This window comes from Miniopterus natalensis, chromosome 3 (genome assembly GCF_054644295.1).
Source record: "Miniopterus natalensis isolate mMinNat1 chromosome 3, mMinNat1.hap1, whole genome shotgun sequence".
Taxonomy (NCBI): Eukaryota; Metazoa; Chordata; class Mammalia; order Chiroptera; family Miniopteridae; genus Miniopterus; species Miniopterus natalensis.
The window spans coordinates 16,276,091-16,293,379 of NC_142083.1; the positions used below are offsets into that span (position 1 = coordinate 16,276,091).

At 36.0% G+C, this 17,289-nt stretch overlaps 1 protein-coding gene across 1 annotated transcript in view; it reads left to right on the forward strand.

Moving 5' to 3' along the window:
• CDH12 (cadherin 12) overlaps window positions 1-17,289 on the forward strand; it is a 510,823-nt gene that overhangs the window by 66,527 nt on the left and 427,007 nt on the right. The window contains exon 2 of the mRNA XM_087815037.1: window positions 8,891-8,974. The gene's annotated coding sequence lies outside the window, so the exon portion shown is untranslated. The remainder of the gene's footprint in view (window positions 1-8,890; window positions 8,975-17,289) is intronic.

A 17,289-nucleotide genomic window follows, 5' to 3' on the forward strand; every position in this document is an offset into this window, starting at 1 on the left:
CCGGCCGGGCGAAATATGTTGAATTCATGAATGTTAGTCTAACAGCATCAAGTGTATGAGAGAAAAATGCAACGGGTGATCAGGTAGTCTAAAGAATCATAAAATGCGCATTACAAAAGTTATTAAAGGTAATGAGATTATATAACACTAAATTTTTAACAAAACTGTTCATTATCCCTTGGTTACATAACTGTTAATTGCCCTGTTTTAGTCATCTAATGCTTTTTAACAAACCACCCCTAGACTTAGTGGCTTAAGAAAACAGCAATGACTTAATATTTCATAATGGGCAAGTTTATTAGTAAGCATTCTCCAGAGAGAGAGAACTAATATGAAATAAATCTACATCTCTACCTCTACCTCTATCTCTATCTCTATCTCTGTCATCTATATAAGTACTGAGAGATTTGGGGTAAGGTATCTAAAACACATTTATATAAAAAAATTTACGAGAAGTACATGTGGATGCATTTAAAATAAGAGGACTCCAGAAGAAGTAAGAAAGTTCTGTAATGAAGAATGTAATTTTCAAAAAAACTTTAGCTGAGATCAATAGCACCTATTTAGAAATAAGCACATATATAAATTCTTCTGATAATCCAATAATAAATATACCTATAGATCAATACAGATAGTAATTAAAAAATTTGAAAGGAGCTATTTATTATTTTATTTACACAACTACAGATATTATTGAGAAGGTATAGTTATCCCAAAGTTTTTTGTTACTGGTGATAATACTTTGAATTTTAAAATATTTATCAGTTTAAGGCATTCATTTATTTTTGGAAAAGTTTAATTTAGATCATTAAATATAGGTCTTTTTTTTATAGAAACAAATGCACTTTAAAATTCATACTTTGCAAACTGATCATTTTAATGAGGCAGGTATTTCCATTTTACAAAGTTCTTTCAAAGAAAGAATACTTCTATGCTTTCAGCCAAATGTTAGACATCTTTAAACTCTGCCCTTCTAAAAATATCTGAAGGCAATATATTTTAATGGACTTGGAGATAATTTCTTGTCCTTTCTTTTAAATGAATCCATATACAATTCATCTAGGTTAATGTGAAAGTTAAATATATGAAAAAGCAGAATGAAAAGTAGGTATGCTCATAATTATTTTCCTAAGGTTACCTCTTTGTACAATTCCATTTCCTGGAATAAAGATTAGTTATTAAGGATCCCCATTCCTGCAAGACCCAGCCTCCAGAAGGGACTTTCTTACTGCTGGATGATTTGAATTTCACTTAAAACTGACATCTTTAACTTAATAACACCTAACAATGTGAGGCAGGAATGAAAAAAGCCTAAATTGAAGTAGTTATTGTAGTGGATGGTGAACTTGAATCCTAACAACTTAATTTCATTCCTTTAATGTTTTGTTTTATCTTTGATGTGTCCCTGTGTGCTGTTGCCCAGAAGAACTTTCTTTAAGTAAGAAGTGCATCCTTTCATGCTGACCCTGTGTGGTCAGATCCTGGAACTGAATAATCTTTTTGTAGTAAAGTGAAGAGCAACATTTTTCTCCCTATTGCCAGTGCCTGTTGGCAGTGGGATAAAGATGGCCAGTGTCTCTAATGTGTGTATTGCCTTGTATAAAGGGAACCATGATTAATTTTATGTTTCAACTTGACTGGGCCAGGAAGTGCTCAGATATTGGGCCAAATATTGTTTGGGGTGTTTCCCTGTGTTTCAGGATGAAATAAACATTTTAATCAGTATACTTGAGTAAAGCAAATTGTCCTCCCTAATGTGAAGATTCCTCGTGTAATCAGTTGAAGTATTGAGAGAAATGAGGTTAATAAAATCTATAATAAAACGGGGAGGCATGAGGACTGACCTGCAACAGTTGTGCTATCTGGGAAAATAAGCGGGGCGGGGGGGTGATTATGCATATGAACATGCATATGAGAGGAATAGTTTAAGAAAGCTGAAATTTGAGCTGTAGTTGATGAAGAAAGATTGGTTTCCTTTGTGGATGTGCCTGGGGTAAGTTTGTTTTAGACCATATTACATTTTACCTGTTAGTGATATATTCATGGAGGGACATCAGACAGTCTCTTGAAAATGGAAGGAAGAGAATCTGGAGCCTATAGAGCAAATATAGATACAGAACCTGCGTAGAATAATATTAGAATCTATGAAAGCTGGTGAAATTCCCATGGAGAAGGGTATGAAGAGAGAATAAATATGAGATAAATTCAACACTGGCACTTCCTGTAAGGAAAGCAGAAATTTAAAGGAGACAGTCACTGAAAGAGTCCAGGGAAAGAACAGAGAAAAAAGGCAATCCAAGAAAATGTTTTTAAAGTTAAGAGAAAGATTAACAACATGAATTGCCACCAAGAGATCTATATACCTGGCGTTAATGCCGATCAGGAGAGCTTTTCCCCAGGGCTGCAGGAAAACCTTGAGCGATCAATTCCAGCAGACTCCGGATGCAGAAGCTTCAGTGCCCGGGGAAATGGTATTTGAGTGAGTGGCAAACTTGCTCAAGGCCATAGACTTTTTTCAAGAGGTTTTGCAGTAAAATAAATGGGGAGCAATTGGCAAAAGAATTGAGGGATTGGAGGATTAAGATGAGGCTGGACGAGGCCTGAGCACGTTTGTAGGCTGAGGCCTGGAAGCAGCAGTGTGAGAGAAATGAAATCATAATGAAGCGTAAGTGGGGGTGGTCAGAAAGGGTAAAATCAAGGCAGTTATATGTATAGGCTTCTAGGAAAGCAGGGGAGAGGCTACTTTGGAGGAAAGAACAAAGAAAGTAATAAATGAAACACTTCAAAGCTCTTTGGAGTGAAAAGCAGTGAAGTTACAAGCTCTCCTGTAAGAGGTTCTTGCAGTTCACTGAACAGAAGGCAGCTTCATGCTTGGATCTAAGGAGGGTGTGGAGAAATCTGAGTTTGGAGGACAGAAGAGATGAAATATGTAAAGAAAGCTGACCAGGGCTCAGTTTATGATGGCTCAGTGAAATCTGCAGTGGCTACAAACAGCAAGTCATTTTCCCAAGCAAAACTTAAATAGACAAGAGCTTTAGTAGACAGTGTCCACAGTTGAGTAACGTGTCAAAAAGAGAGCGCATGAGCTTTTGAGTTAGATTTAAAACCAGTATTTGATGCTCTGATTTAATTTTCTATCAGTGTGAGCTTGGTCGTTGTATATATTCATGATGAGTTTCAGGTTCCTAATCTATAACCTGGGGATAATACTTCTAACCTTGTGTGGTTGTTATTACCACTAAGGTGAAGTGCATGAAGGGCGTATCCACTATAGTGATTATCTAATACTTCGCCATCTTTAGGAGGGGACTGTGTCTTACCATCACTCAAACACAATGACTCTCTCATTGGAAAAGCTTTCTTGTCTAAGGCAGTTGACAGCAGAAGTAATTTAACAAATGTAGTACTTTCCTGATGCACTTAAGGATACGCCACATTAATTATTGTTAATTGTGACCAACAAGTAATATTGGACTCTAACTATTAAGTCCTTGCCAATTTGGTTGTGTCTTGTAGGCTTAGACATTGATTAATACATCATAAAAACCAGTTGCATATTTGGCAAGAAACCCATATCTGGAGGCAGCAAGTTCCTTTACTTTAAAAGTCAGTAATCTATGGCCTGCAGATATTTTTCGCCTGCTACCTATTTTTTTTGCAGATTTTAGTGGAATACAGCTATATTAATTCAAATGTCATGTGGCTGCTTTTACACTGAATGGTCGAGTAGAGCAATTGCAACATAGACTGTGTGGCTTGCAAATCCTAAAATACTTAATAACCTGGCTCTTTGCATAGAAGTTGCCTGACTCTACTCTAGGTAATAAGCTAATATTGCTATTGAAATGGTGCCTGACTACCATAGACCACCATGTAATAGTTAACATTTGTACTTATTCATAAGGAATCTCTATCACTTTTTGGTGTGGTACATGGATTATGTTCTTCATTCATCTGGAAGTTGATATAAATTTTACATGTCTTTTTTCTACACTGTTTACTAAAGACCTGACCATACATATAGGCTCCACAGTTTTAATACTGCTCCTATTTACTTTTCACTTATCACATTCAAAGAATAAAATGGTAAACATTATATGTGCAAAATTCAGAACTGCCAAGGGACTAACCAAAAAGATGAGTATACAAATGCAATTTATATATTACTAAGATAAATATCATTAAATATTAATAAAATAAAATATTAATGTCTACTAATGATTCTGCTTCCCCCATTCAATTACTCATTAAGTTTCAAATACAGATAGAGTTTAAAATTCTAATTGATAAAAGTGGAAACAAAACACTTCCTCTAGTGATTTTTCTTTTTAATAAGCTCTGTGTTACCAGAAGCATATTAGGGACATGAAACATACAGTCCCCTCTCTTCCTCCTAGTTCCTGCCAAGAAAAAGAACTATTTGATTGAAAGAACATGCGCTAGTGAGAAGGAGAAGGGAGAAAGAAAGCGAGCCTGTTTGCTTGTCCCACAAATAATGCAGCAGAGCAAAGGCATCTAAAAGGTACACAGCAGAATTGCCCAATAAATAATTAACCCAAACCAGGTGCAGTATGTTTACGTGGCCCTGTAATAAACCAATGGTGGCCCTTTAATCGAATTCATGACGAGCTGGCAGATATTTTATTATATTATATATCATGGTCACACATATACTTACCTACAAAGAACTATTGTCTTTCTAAAACATTGGCTAAGAATTCCCTTTTGCTAAATACTTGGATCACTGAAGGGCTTCGTTTTACTTATATGTGAGTTGACGGCGTTTTTTAAAACCCTGATGGATTGAGCTCCTGCACAGCTTCCTACATAGCCTCTTTCTAGCTCATGCTCCAATAAATACGACTTCATATTTCTTTCTGTGCTTTAAGTCAGTTTGGATAAGTGAGACTGCATGACTGCATTATTCATACAAGTCTTCATGCAAGGCAATGTAAATTGGTTTTAATGACACCTCCACTGTTGTTCTTGGAGTTAGTTGAATCTACCTTATTTCATGGATTGATTGCCGCGGATATCCTTATGTCTAATGAAGAATTCTAAAGAGCCAAACATGTTTCATTGCAAAATGCCACATGCATATTTATCTCTGCCTATTCACCTATGAAATGATAATGTCCTGATTTCTATCTTTAGAAATGTCAATGTTCCTTTGTATTAATGTGAATTTTGTACAGATAAATACAAATACATTGTTATGTAATTAAGTGAAAATACATATCATCACCTCTGTTTCTGTTGCACAGCAATGGCTGAGACTGTGGAGGCTTCCTTCCTTGTTTAGAAACATGCTTAATTGTTTTTTTGCTTTAATCTGTGGACAGACCTTTGTTTCTGCCCTCAAGTCTCATAGCTAAAATGTAATTTAATTTCCTTTGGTGTTAGCTCTTTCTCATAGTAGTAGGTAAACTTTGAAAAAGTTAATATTTTTATGTTTCCTAAATAAAAAATAATAATAATAATAAAGGAATTCAAAGTGCAGAGCTCAGCAGATGAACCTCAGTTCCTCAATCTTTTCATTCTAGACATAGTGGGATTTTACCAGAGTTTTCTACCTATTTTCTTTAGTAACATTTTTTGGGGGAAGAAATTCTTGCAAATATCTCGGGATTATTCTTGAAATAGGCACATCTCATATTCTCACCGTAGATTTGTTTGTGATCCTTTCCCTGCTCCCTGGCATTGATAAAGGTTTTACCCCCTTTTCAGACCCTTTTCGCTGTGGTAGGAACGTTGAAAATGAGATCTCTGTCTGTGACCAAGTTGCGATTTTTGCAGTGAGTCCTTTTAGCCAGCTTGTGACCTGCTTGTCCTCAGCTGCTGTTAGCCCTGGGTTCCTTCCCTTAGGGGACCCGGCCCAGGCCTTGAGCTCCTGCAGCCTGTGGCTCCCTTGAACGAGTGCCCTGGGGGTGTTGAAAGGTATGTGCTGCTGCTTGTTGTTGAGGCTTCCCTGGGCCTGCATGTTTCCGGTGCCAGTTGTTTCCATTGCTCTACATCTGTATCGCTGCCCACAGTGAAGGGGGCAGGCTAACTATAAGGGGATTTATCTTGGTGCCACAGGCAGGTACAAGAACACGAAAAAGAGCGTAACTAATATTTTGATGTATCGCCTTCACCGATAAAATGATGCTTGGTTGTATTGTTTTGTCACCTGAGAGACTTAACTAAATGTGCCATTTCTCCTGACTCTAGTGGTGTCCTCTTTTATTCAAGTTCATGGTGCTTGCCCACTATGTTTTCAAATATTTATGTGTTCATGACTCGTCTTAGTAATATTGATTCGTTTTTGTGATTGTTCCCCTTGACTGAGAAGGTAGGATAGTTAATTTTGATTACAATATAAAAAAAAATTTTTACTCTCTTTATCTGATATACATACTCAACACAGTCACACACGCACGCACACACACCACCACCACACACAGTCAGAGATACACATTCACATATATATCAAGGTAGTTAAATATTTTTCAGTAAATGATTAATAAAAATAGTTCCATGAATTTAATAGTTGAAATAGTTATGTCAAGCAATTACTTGTATTTGCATTTTTTCTGATTCAAGTGCTTTAAAAATTGCCAGTTGTTTTAGGAATTTGAACAAAGCTACAGTAAACATTCTTGTATGTATCTCTGCACCTATTTGCAAAATGTTGTCTAGTGTGTACATGCAGGAGTGTAATTACAGGGGCAGAAATTAGCTGCATTTTCACTCTTACTAGATATCGCCACGTGGTTCTTCAAAGCTGTGTATCAATGTGCCCTTCCACCACTAAGTGAATGCTTCCATCACTCCACATCCTTGCTAATCATTGATAATTTCGGACATTCTATTTAATTAAATATTTTTGCCCATCAAATTGAATATAATTGATATGTCATTGCCATTTTATTTTGGATTACTCTGATAATGGCTGATGTGGAATCACTCTTTATTTGCTTATTGGAAGTCATAGTATTCTTTTCAAAAAAATATTCAGCTTATGTCCTTGTAAGTTCAATATTTTATTAATTATTGAAGTTCATAATATAATCTATACTCTTAACTTTGTTCCATGAATTGCAAAAATCTTCTCACTGTCATTGTACTAGTTTTTCTGTTGGTTTGTGAAGATTAATTTTGAATACATGATTTGATTTTAATTAAAATATATCATTAATTTTGTTTGTGCTCTTAATATTTTGTTTAAAGAAAGATTTCTTAGCCCTTTTCATAAAAATATTCTGTAATTTCTTTTACATTTTTAAGCTTTTATTTCTTTAAAATGCATTAACAGAAGAAAATATATTGGTTCTTCTTATGGAATATATTTCCTCATGCTCCTCTTATTGTTTCAATGTATAACACCTGACAAAACCATCAGGAAGTTGTGGTTGTATGAACACATTACTTAAGGCTATTTTCCTTTTTCAAGCATGATAAACTTGAGTAGGAATTAATGATAATACATTTATATGGACTTTCACAAAGATCCCTTAGCATCAAATACAAGGCACATATTTCCTCATTAGTGTGGGGATCTTTAATGCTTATGCTTAATGCTGATATATTACTCAGATAGGAACATTTCAGTCAGAAGTGTAAGATGTGTTTTTAATAATGTACTCTATTAAACACAAGATGATGTTTGTGTGTAAAATATATTATGGGATTATAGTCAGAGATATCAGTATGAAATAATTTTTTGCGTAATAGAAACAATTACAGATATGTGCGTGTACACATTAGTGTAAGTAGATATATTTCCTAGCTCAGTCCACTGAAAGGCTTAGAGTCAATGGTCCCTGGGTAGCAGGGAGCACACTTAGTGCCCAAATATTGGTTTCAATATCATTCTCCAATGAAAGGAACCAGCGACCCTGGAGATTCTGCTGAGTCTAGGTCTGAGGCAGGGAATATATAAGATTAGCATGAACTATCTTGTAGTACTGGAATGTAAGGATGTGCTCAATAAACCAATTACTGTGATATGTCAAAATGTCACAGAGCCAAGTGAAAGAGCTCGCTGGGGCCAAAGTGGAACGATTTCTGCAACAAAATAAATAGTGTAGTATTAGATTATAGAACAAAATACAAAATAATATCCATGAGTTCACAATGGTATGTACAAATTACAGAATGAGTGAATGAATGAATGAGTACACAAACAAGCAAACAAACAGATGGGAAGAATAGGGAAATCTGTCTTGCTGAGGAATTTTAAATAGATATTGTAGGTATTTTTTTTCCTCAAGGAGGTGGCATTTAACTCCCAACTCCTGAGTGTGGGCTGTGTTTAGTGATTTGCTTCCAAAGACACAGTATGGAAAGGAAGAACAAAAATCATGTTGGTGATACGAACCCTTTATATGATGTACTGAGGGTGACGCTACTTTTGTGGTCTTCCTCCAAAAATCAGCTATGAAAAAAATTAGCCTTCCACTCCCCCACCCCTCCATATAATCATGAGAAAAAAACGAGGCAAATTCTACTTGAGAGACATTGTGACCATTACTCCTCAAAACTCTCAAGATCATCAGAACAAGGAAAATCGCAGGAACTATCCCTGTTCAGAGGTGGCTGAGGGGATATGAAGACTAAATTCAATGTGATAATTTAGTGATAACAGAAAAGGGCCATTAGGAGAAAAATTAAGAAAATCAGAATAATGTTATCAGTGTTGGTTCCTTTGAATTCATGCATCAAGATTATCAAAACTTGTCTCACATGAACCATTGAAATATAAAGTGCTAACAATATGAGACATTGGATGTGGGATATACAATAACTCTGAACTATCTTTGCAGTTTTTAAGTAAATGGAAAATATTCTAAAATAAATATCTATTAAAAAAAAATTGACATTACAACTTTGGGTATGTTTGTCTTTCCAGCTGTGCTTGGCTCTATTTGGGAATATAGTCCATTTGGAACTCAGTTACAGTTTGGGGTTTTAAAGGATGCCAGACTTCTTAAAGGTAGGTGACACTTAAATATCACCAGGATATATATGTTTTTACCTCTTAATAAATACTTCAAAATTCAAAATCTTTAAAAACTTTTTTACTTTTCAAATATTTTTATATTTACAGGTGGTTGATAAAAATACTTCAAAATTCAAAATCTTTAAAAACTTTTTTACTTTTCAAATATTTTTATATTTACAGGTGGTTGATAAAAATATGACAAAACCATGAAACTTAAGTAATCATTTCTTTTGGCAAGAATCCTATATTTCTAAGTTTCTTTACTGTATTTTTCTCAATGTTTCAATTTACAAGTAGATTTGAGAAGAGCTAGTGGGTATGTGGCTTCTAAGACTGAAATTGATTTTTATCTTTTATATTCTTTTTTATGACATTTTGCCTACTCCCTTATAAGTAGTGGGTATTATTTTCGTTAAATTGGTTGGATATATCTCACTTCAAAGGCAAACCTCAGATGAAGCTCTGACACAGGAAAGAAAGAGACCATGTCACAAATTTTCCTGTCTATTAATAAAAATATTAATATTAATATGGCAGAGTCGAGTTCAGTTGTTTCTTGGGCAGGCAGTTGTAGGCTGCTTTTCCTTTGCTTATGGCATGAATCTAAATCTTCAGATTTAAAGACTCACAGTTAACCTTCTGGCGATGCTAATTAAAATGTTGCCTTGACACTCCCTGCTTGGTAATTGGAGCATCTATTCTTAGGCTGTAACCAAAACAAACTTAATATTCTCAGTTCCCAATCAGTGATCAATTATGATTAACTATTAATATACTAGCTCAGAAACAAGAAGGTTGAAGAAATGAGGCAAACATGTAATTAAGTGAATGTCGCTTTATAGAACTTGCTGTGATATTTGTTCAAACTCCCTCTGCATACTCCTATTTAATAACCAGAAATTAAATACTTCCTTTTTGTTTTTAACATTTATTTTGTGATACATTTATTAAAATAATGTTATGCTTTAATCTACATTTATAACATTACCAATTAATTCATGTGTCAGATTTTAATTAAAACTATATGCATTTTTAGATAAAATTTTTCAAGATTAAAAATTTGAAATGCAAGAAAACATTCTTTATCTCAAATACTACTGATTTCTAATCCTTGATGGCAACATCCATTTATTCTTCAGTTTATTGTCATCAATATTCAGACTTTTTATATAGAGAGTATTTTTATTTTTTATAAGATATTTGCATTCTAGAGGAAATTGGATTAATTTTTAAATTCATATCTTGAATAATATTTGGGGGGAGTGGTCATTCCAGACCTTATACTTAGATTGATAGAGTAAAAGAAGTTACTCTTTAAATTTAATTCCAGTAACTGCCAACTTGTTCTTACAAAACCACGATTTCATCAGTTTAAATATTATCTGGGTTGCAAGTATGAATAATACAAAGTTAATGCCATGCCACTGTAATTATTAATGAAGGACTTTGCATCTTTAAGAAAGAAAAAAAAAGCTTAATGAAGCTTTACATAGCCCAAAACCCAAATAACAGAGAAGCACACTTCACAAACATCCTTTGGTTCTCTCTCTGTATTATAACCGAAGAAACAACCACCACAATATATATATGAGTTCAATAATCATTTTACATAAGAACAGTTTAAAGAGAATTACTTGATAAAGGATATATTTAAAGAAATTAGAATGCTCGCTTATTCTTTTTAAAATGTATTTGTAAGGATTTCAGAGAGAGGAAGGGAGAGAGAGATAGAAACATCAATGAGGAGAGTCACTGATCGGCTGCCTTCTGCACACCCCCTGCTGGGGATCAAGTCAGAAACCCGGGCATATGCCCTGACTGGGAATCAAACAGTGACCTCCTGGATCATAGGTTGATGCTTAAAACTGAGCCATGCTGGCTGGGCTGTCCTCCTGTTTTTTAATTGTATTTTCTTTTTGGTTCTCTTATTGAGTGATTTTTTTCTACCCTGTCTTCTAATTCACTGATCCGATCCTCAGCTTCCCCTAATCTGCTGTTTATTCCTTCCAATGTTTGTTTGTTTGTTTTTAATTTCTACTGTCATTCTTAATTTCCTTTATTGTTTCCTTTTCTTTTTTCATGCTGTTGAGCATCCTTATGATCAGTATTCTGAACTTTATATCTGATAGATTGCTTATCTCCATTTCATGTAGTTCTTCTGGAGAATTCCTTTGTTCTTTCATTGGGGCTTGTTTTTTTGTCTTCCCATTTTGGCTGCCTGTTTGGATTTGTTTCTGTTTATTAGGTAGATCTGCTAGGACTCCCAGTCTTTTTGGATTGTCTCTGGTGCAGGTCATTGTCAGACACTGTTTGTGACTGGCCTTTAGTACCCTGTTTGAAGCTTTCTGCACTCGGTTCCCTCTGCTGGGGCTGGGTGTGTTTGGAAAAGATCAAGATGTGCAGCAGGGTTTGCTTTCCCAAGCCCTGGGTCTAGGAGCAAATTAGGCAAAGACTCAAAGCAACCAGAGGCTGATTGTTATTTAGTCTCATAATGAGCCTCAGGCTGTAGGAACTCCATAGGGTAGGGTGAGAGGTTTTCCAACAGGGTGAGGCAATTACTTCCCTTCCCACCCAGACTAAAGCTGCCTGAACTGCAAATATCTGCCTGAGAAAGACGTCCCCTGCAGTATGGGGCAATGACTCAGCACAGGGATCCAGATGGCTGCCCTCTGAGCTCCATCTCTAGAGCCAGCAATTCAGGACTCTCCTCACACAGCTCTAGTCCGCTCTGCCCTCCCTCCGCCAGAGCCCAAGGTGAGTGGCTGCACCCAAAACTTTGTGTTTTGGCCGTTTAAGAAGGTTCCTGCATTTCCAGACATCTCTCCCTGGCAGACAGAGAACCAACTGCTTTTTCACAGCCTGATGTTATGTGGGCACATTTCTCAGTTCTGAAGCTCTGGGCTGGGGAGCCCAGCCTGGGGTTTAGACCCAGAGTCCTCAGTGGGAACCCCCACAGCTGAGCTATCCCTCCGGACCTTCAGCTGCTTCCTGTGGGAGCCCTGCCAGCCCTTCTGTGCCTCCCTACTTCCTACCAGTCTCTGTGTGGTCTCTGCTTTAGGTCCTTGGTTATGAAGGTGCTCTCCAGCTCATCTTAAGTTGCTTATTCAGGATGGTTTTTCTATATTTTAGTTGCAGTTCCAATTTGGGAGTGTGTCAGCGTAGCTTCCTATTAGCGTGCCGTCATCTTGGAATCCATAAAATACTTTCTTGTTCCAACATGACAGATGCTATGGTTGCAGAGAAGTTGAAATGGGATTTTTTCTGCATGTTAGGGTTGAAAGTGAGAAAACACAGAAAAGAGATTGGACTTTAAAGACAAATGGAGACAAACATACAAAGAAGAGAATATAAGTGTATAAAAGGCAAGAAGGTATGTCATATTATTTCATGTTTGGGGAATTGTAAACCATTTGGGATGTTAGAGACTGTAATCTATATCAAATATGAAGATGGTAGATAAATATAGAATAGTAGGCCCAAATGAAGAATCTTGAATGAATTTAAGAGTGCATCTGGGCTGTGGGTTTTTTATTGTATGTGATATGGAGCCATATTTGTTGTTTATTTTTAAATGTAAAGAAGTAACCTCATCACAGCCATATGTGTGTGCAGGCGTGTATGTGTGTGTAAAATGATGATAGCTGGCAATGTATTGGGGGATCATGTTTTTATATATTTTTTCTAATCTTTTGGAAGCACCAATTCTTATTTCTATAATTTCTTACACAGCTATTTATATGTAATCAGTATCAGGTGACATTTGTTTATATAGAGATATATTTATATAATTTGGGGTTTTAACTAAATCGAATCCTTCAGGGATCACTTCATAATTTATTTCATAATGAGGAGAAGCAAGTTAAAGTCACAAAAAGAAAGGTTTGCAAATGACAGAGGTTTACACAGAGGCAAATAAATCTAGTACCTATGTTTAAAAAAATAAAAAAGAATGTCTGTAGGGCATTGGTGTGAATATCAGATCCTGACACTAGGGAACACTGTCTCTCAGCAGTGATGGGCTGAAACAGAAGCTGACGGAAATGCAGAAAGAGCAACACAACAGATCTCCGCCAGGAGTGGGTTTGAGCATTGCTGGTGTTAGTGCTCACAGCATCCTGCTGAGTTGAAAACAGGGTTCAAAATATGAATTGCAGAGCCATCTGTTAAAAAAAAAAAGAAATGTAGTTTGTAAGGCATTACTAAAAATTATTTCGTAAATTTTGTTAGCGTAGGTTTCCCCTGATGGGTTATTGTTTGGGTTACAATTAGCACATCTGAAGAAAATAAGTTCTTGCATATTTCTAATTTTTGGTAGTTGTCAAAGGTTAGTCATTTGAGACATGCCTGTTAGGATCTAACAATGGACTTATTGCAAATTATGGTTTATCATCTACAAGGAATAATAAGAGCAGAAAAGAAAGGAAAATAGAGAGGGAGCTGACTCTTTCAACTTAGACTCTGTGAGGCTTCATATTCAAAAGAAAGAACTTCCCAATTACTCATGATTGCTGCCAGCTTCTAGGATTATTAAAGCAGATTTATTACAAGTGATATTAGGGGAAGTAAAACAAAGTCTAAAAAAGATACTCCAACCAGGTCAGGTAGTTCAGTTGGTTAGAGCATCGTCCTGATACAACAACCAAGGTTGTGGGTTCGGTCCCCTGTCAGAGCACATACAAGAAACCACCAATGATGCATAAATAAGTGGAGCAACAAATCAGTGTTGCTCTCTGTCTCTCTCTCCCTCTCATCAATAAATCAAAAAATATATTTAAAGATATATAAATAAATAAAAAGATACTCTAATCTGTTATGAATTTTCCTTTATGTAATTTTCTATTTCTTTACTCAATATTATTTTAAAGAGCCACAGGCCACAAGATGCTCTTAAAATCTTGCACACTCAGAAACTCCAAGGTCCTTCATATGTGTCTTTATTTCATGTCATGTAGCTTTAGTTCATTTTAGAGGTCACCTTCCTTCTGCGAACCTAAAGATAAAATTCCCTAAATAAAGAAGGAAGGTATACATAAATGGGAGATTTTGTTTTCTAGCTTTAAGGTAATTCTGTTGATATGTCATGCTGCTTTGATGTGATGTGGCAGTTCAGAATCTAGGTTATTGTGCTATCATTTAGGTTAGCTTACAATTTCTTCAATACATAAGGAGGTAAAATTGCACATGGTCTTTGTTCTAATAAAAAAAAAATCCTGCAGGAGAGATGAAGAGAATGCTCGGTTATGGTCTATGGGACAACAATCCATAATTTACTTTGCAGATGTCTGTGTCATATAAGCAGCCGGCAGAACAACCACACAGTTGTAGCTGCTCTGGGGAAAGGATACCAAGAGGCTCATAAATCATGGAAAGGATTAAAAGCAATGAGCATTCATCTTCTTAACCTCGTAAAGGCAGTGTTGGAAAGCCAAGGATTAGAACATAGAGTGCGTGGAATCTTTGTGCAGGGAAAATGTCCAAGAGTTTTTAAGGCTTCTCGCAGTTAGCATGGACCTGACATTTGCAAGTCAGCAGAGTGTAATTTTAAAGTTGATTAAAAAAAGGCTCCTTCCACATCAAAATAAATTGAATGATAAGATATATTTCTAGGGTATATTAAAAGTGGAGTCAAGTGATATGAAAATGCTAATCCTTTTCTTAGATTGAAATATGTTTCTTCCTGGGCAGTATATGGAAAATAACCTTAAAATATCCAACCCCCAAAGAACTTTTTATTTAGCTAATAAACATGTTTAAATAGTGAAATGTCATGAGAAAATTCTATCTTTGAAATAGTCAAATGAGGGAGATACAGACAGCTGGGTCTCTCATATAACACTTAGTAAATAAATGGTCTGTTACTAATTGTTTATATTTGAAAAATTATTCTAATCAAAGGTCTTTGGATGCAAAGGAGTAAATTATATGCAGTGAAAGGTTTCATTTTTTCTTGAAGACAGGAAACTTTAATCAAATTTTAAAGCTTTGAAAAATACTAATTGGTTAATTTTCTCAGTATTCTTTTATATCAGGTTCATGATAAAACTGAACTTGGCAATTTGATAAAAACACAAGGATAGAACAGAAAATAAATCACTTATTTATGAATAATTATGTTAAGGAGACACAGTAGATTCTAGTTTCTGATTTCCTAGTTTAATATCAAATATCCCTGGGCAATGACTATTTTAATGTAACCAATACTTAATTATCTATTTTATTTTATTTACTTATTTTAATTCTCACCCAAGGATATTTTTTCCATTGCTTTTCAGAGAGAGTGGGAGGGAGGGAGAGAGAAACACTGATGTGAGAGAGACACATCAATCGGTTGCCTCCTGCATGCACCCTGACCAGGACCAGGGATGAACCTGCAATCAAGGTACATGCCCTTGGCTGGAATCAAACCCAGGACCCTTCAGTCCGCAGGCTGATGCTTTAACCACTGAGTCAAACCAGCCAGGGCTAATGATCTATTTTAGTTAAGAGGGGCTCTAGTGTGGCTAATCCAGAGTGGCCAGCAATTAAAACATATGTATTTATATTTGGCATTGAAGCATATTTTGTGTCATATTTTAATACGATTTCATTTAAATTTTAGAAAGCCAGAACCAGAGTAACATTGCCGATGATGTAATCTGGGCTACTTCTCTCAGGAGTACCCTGTTCTACATGCTATTCTTGGGACAGATAATCTTTCTTTCCCTATGCCAAGAAATGCTACATTTCTCCAATTTAGTTCAAATGTCTTTTTAGCTACCACTTTTTCTTACTGTGGAATAGGGATTCAGTACCACATATCACCTTATCTAATGATTTTAGAATAAAAGTTAAGCTGTGTCCTGTTGCATATCATTGCATTTAGCTGTTCTTTTATCTGGTTTCTAACAACATTGTGGTGCTTTTACCTGGAAAAATTCAAGAGAAGGAAGGTGCAGAACTTTAGGACTCAGCTAGGCTTCTTTGCCACCTACGCTAAGACTGGTACTGTGATACATATATGGGAAAAACTTATGGCGTATTTTTGGACTAAAGATAGACTAAGCCACTTTGACTTTACAATAACAACTGTTGTTTAACCACAAAATCTTGGCTACTAGAATGTGCTAAAAAAAAAAAAACACTAGCATTTAAAAAGACAAATATTTGTGTTTATGTCTATATATCTGAATTACTTTCAAAATAATGATTAACTGGGGAAAATATGTGAAATATAGTTTATTAGCATTTTAAATGTAGTTTTATATTTCAAATGCTTCTGTAAAATGGGTGGCATAGACAAAAATTAATTTAATTTGACTATTTTTTTTTCTTACTAATGTTCTCCATAGTTTACATGAAGCATCCAGTGCTTGGATTGGGGAGGTGTGAATGATAGATTCCTAAATTAATTTACTCTAACTGAATACAGTTTATATATTACTTTTGTCAAAGACTCTTCTTTGGAAAGGGAACATTTTGTGAAAATATAATTTAAAAGTACTAAAGACATTGGATCGTACATTCTAGCGAGTAGAATAAAAGCAAACAATTAAATTATATATCATTCAAATCACAAATAAGTCACTTTCTAGAAAATGATAACTTCTATGCAGAAAATAAGCTGGGAAAAGTGATAGGAACTTTCTATACTGTAGAGGAAAAGACTGTATTTTGCCAATTTAAAAAGCATATTCAGAGGTCTTCCCAGTAAAATAACACGTGGAAAGACTTGAAGGAGATGTGAGAACAAGCCAGGAAGTATCGAAGAACATTCCAAAGTAAACTACAGATTTCAAGAAGCCACGGTGGGAGCCAGTCCATGGGCACAGTCAAACCAGCAAGGCCAGTGTGGCGGAAGCGAGAGCGAGTGGGAAGGGCGGTGGGCAGCGGGGCCTGCACCGCGGCCTGGGGCAGGTTCAGGGCCCTGCTTTTCCCGCTTTTCCTTCTGAGGGAGACGAGAGAGCATTGGGGGGACCCGAGAAAAGCAGCGCCCTGATGCATTTGACCTTTCAAGAGGGCTTCTCGGGCTGCTGTGCTGATGATGCACAATCCGGGCAGGGGGTGGGGTGGGGAACCCTTTTTAAGGCTTTATGACAATGATAACATTTGGGAACAGTGACACAGTGGAGCACATGGTGACAAGCAAGAAGGTTGAGGCAGGATGTGGTGGCATGTCCTGTGTGTGATGAGAAAATGAAAGAGGTCAGCCCGAGCAACTGGAGGATGGTTTTGCCACTGAGTGTGTGAAGCCTGAGCTGCCTTTAGACATCTAAGAAAAAAAAATGTTGACTAAGCAGTTGAAAATAGTCATATAAAATTCAAGCCCG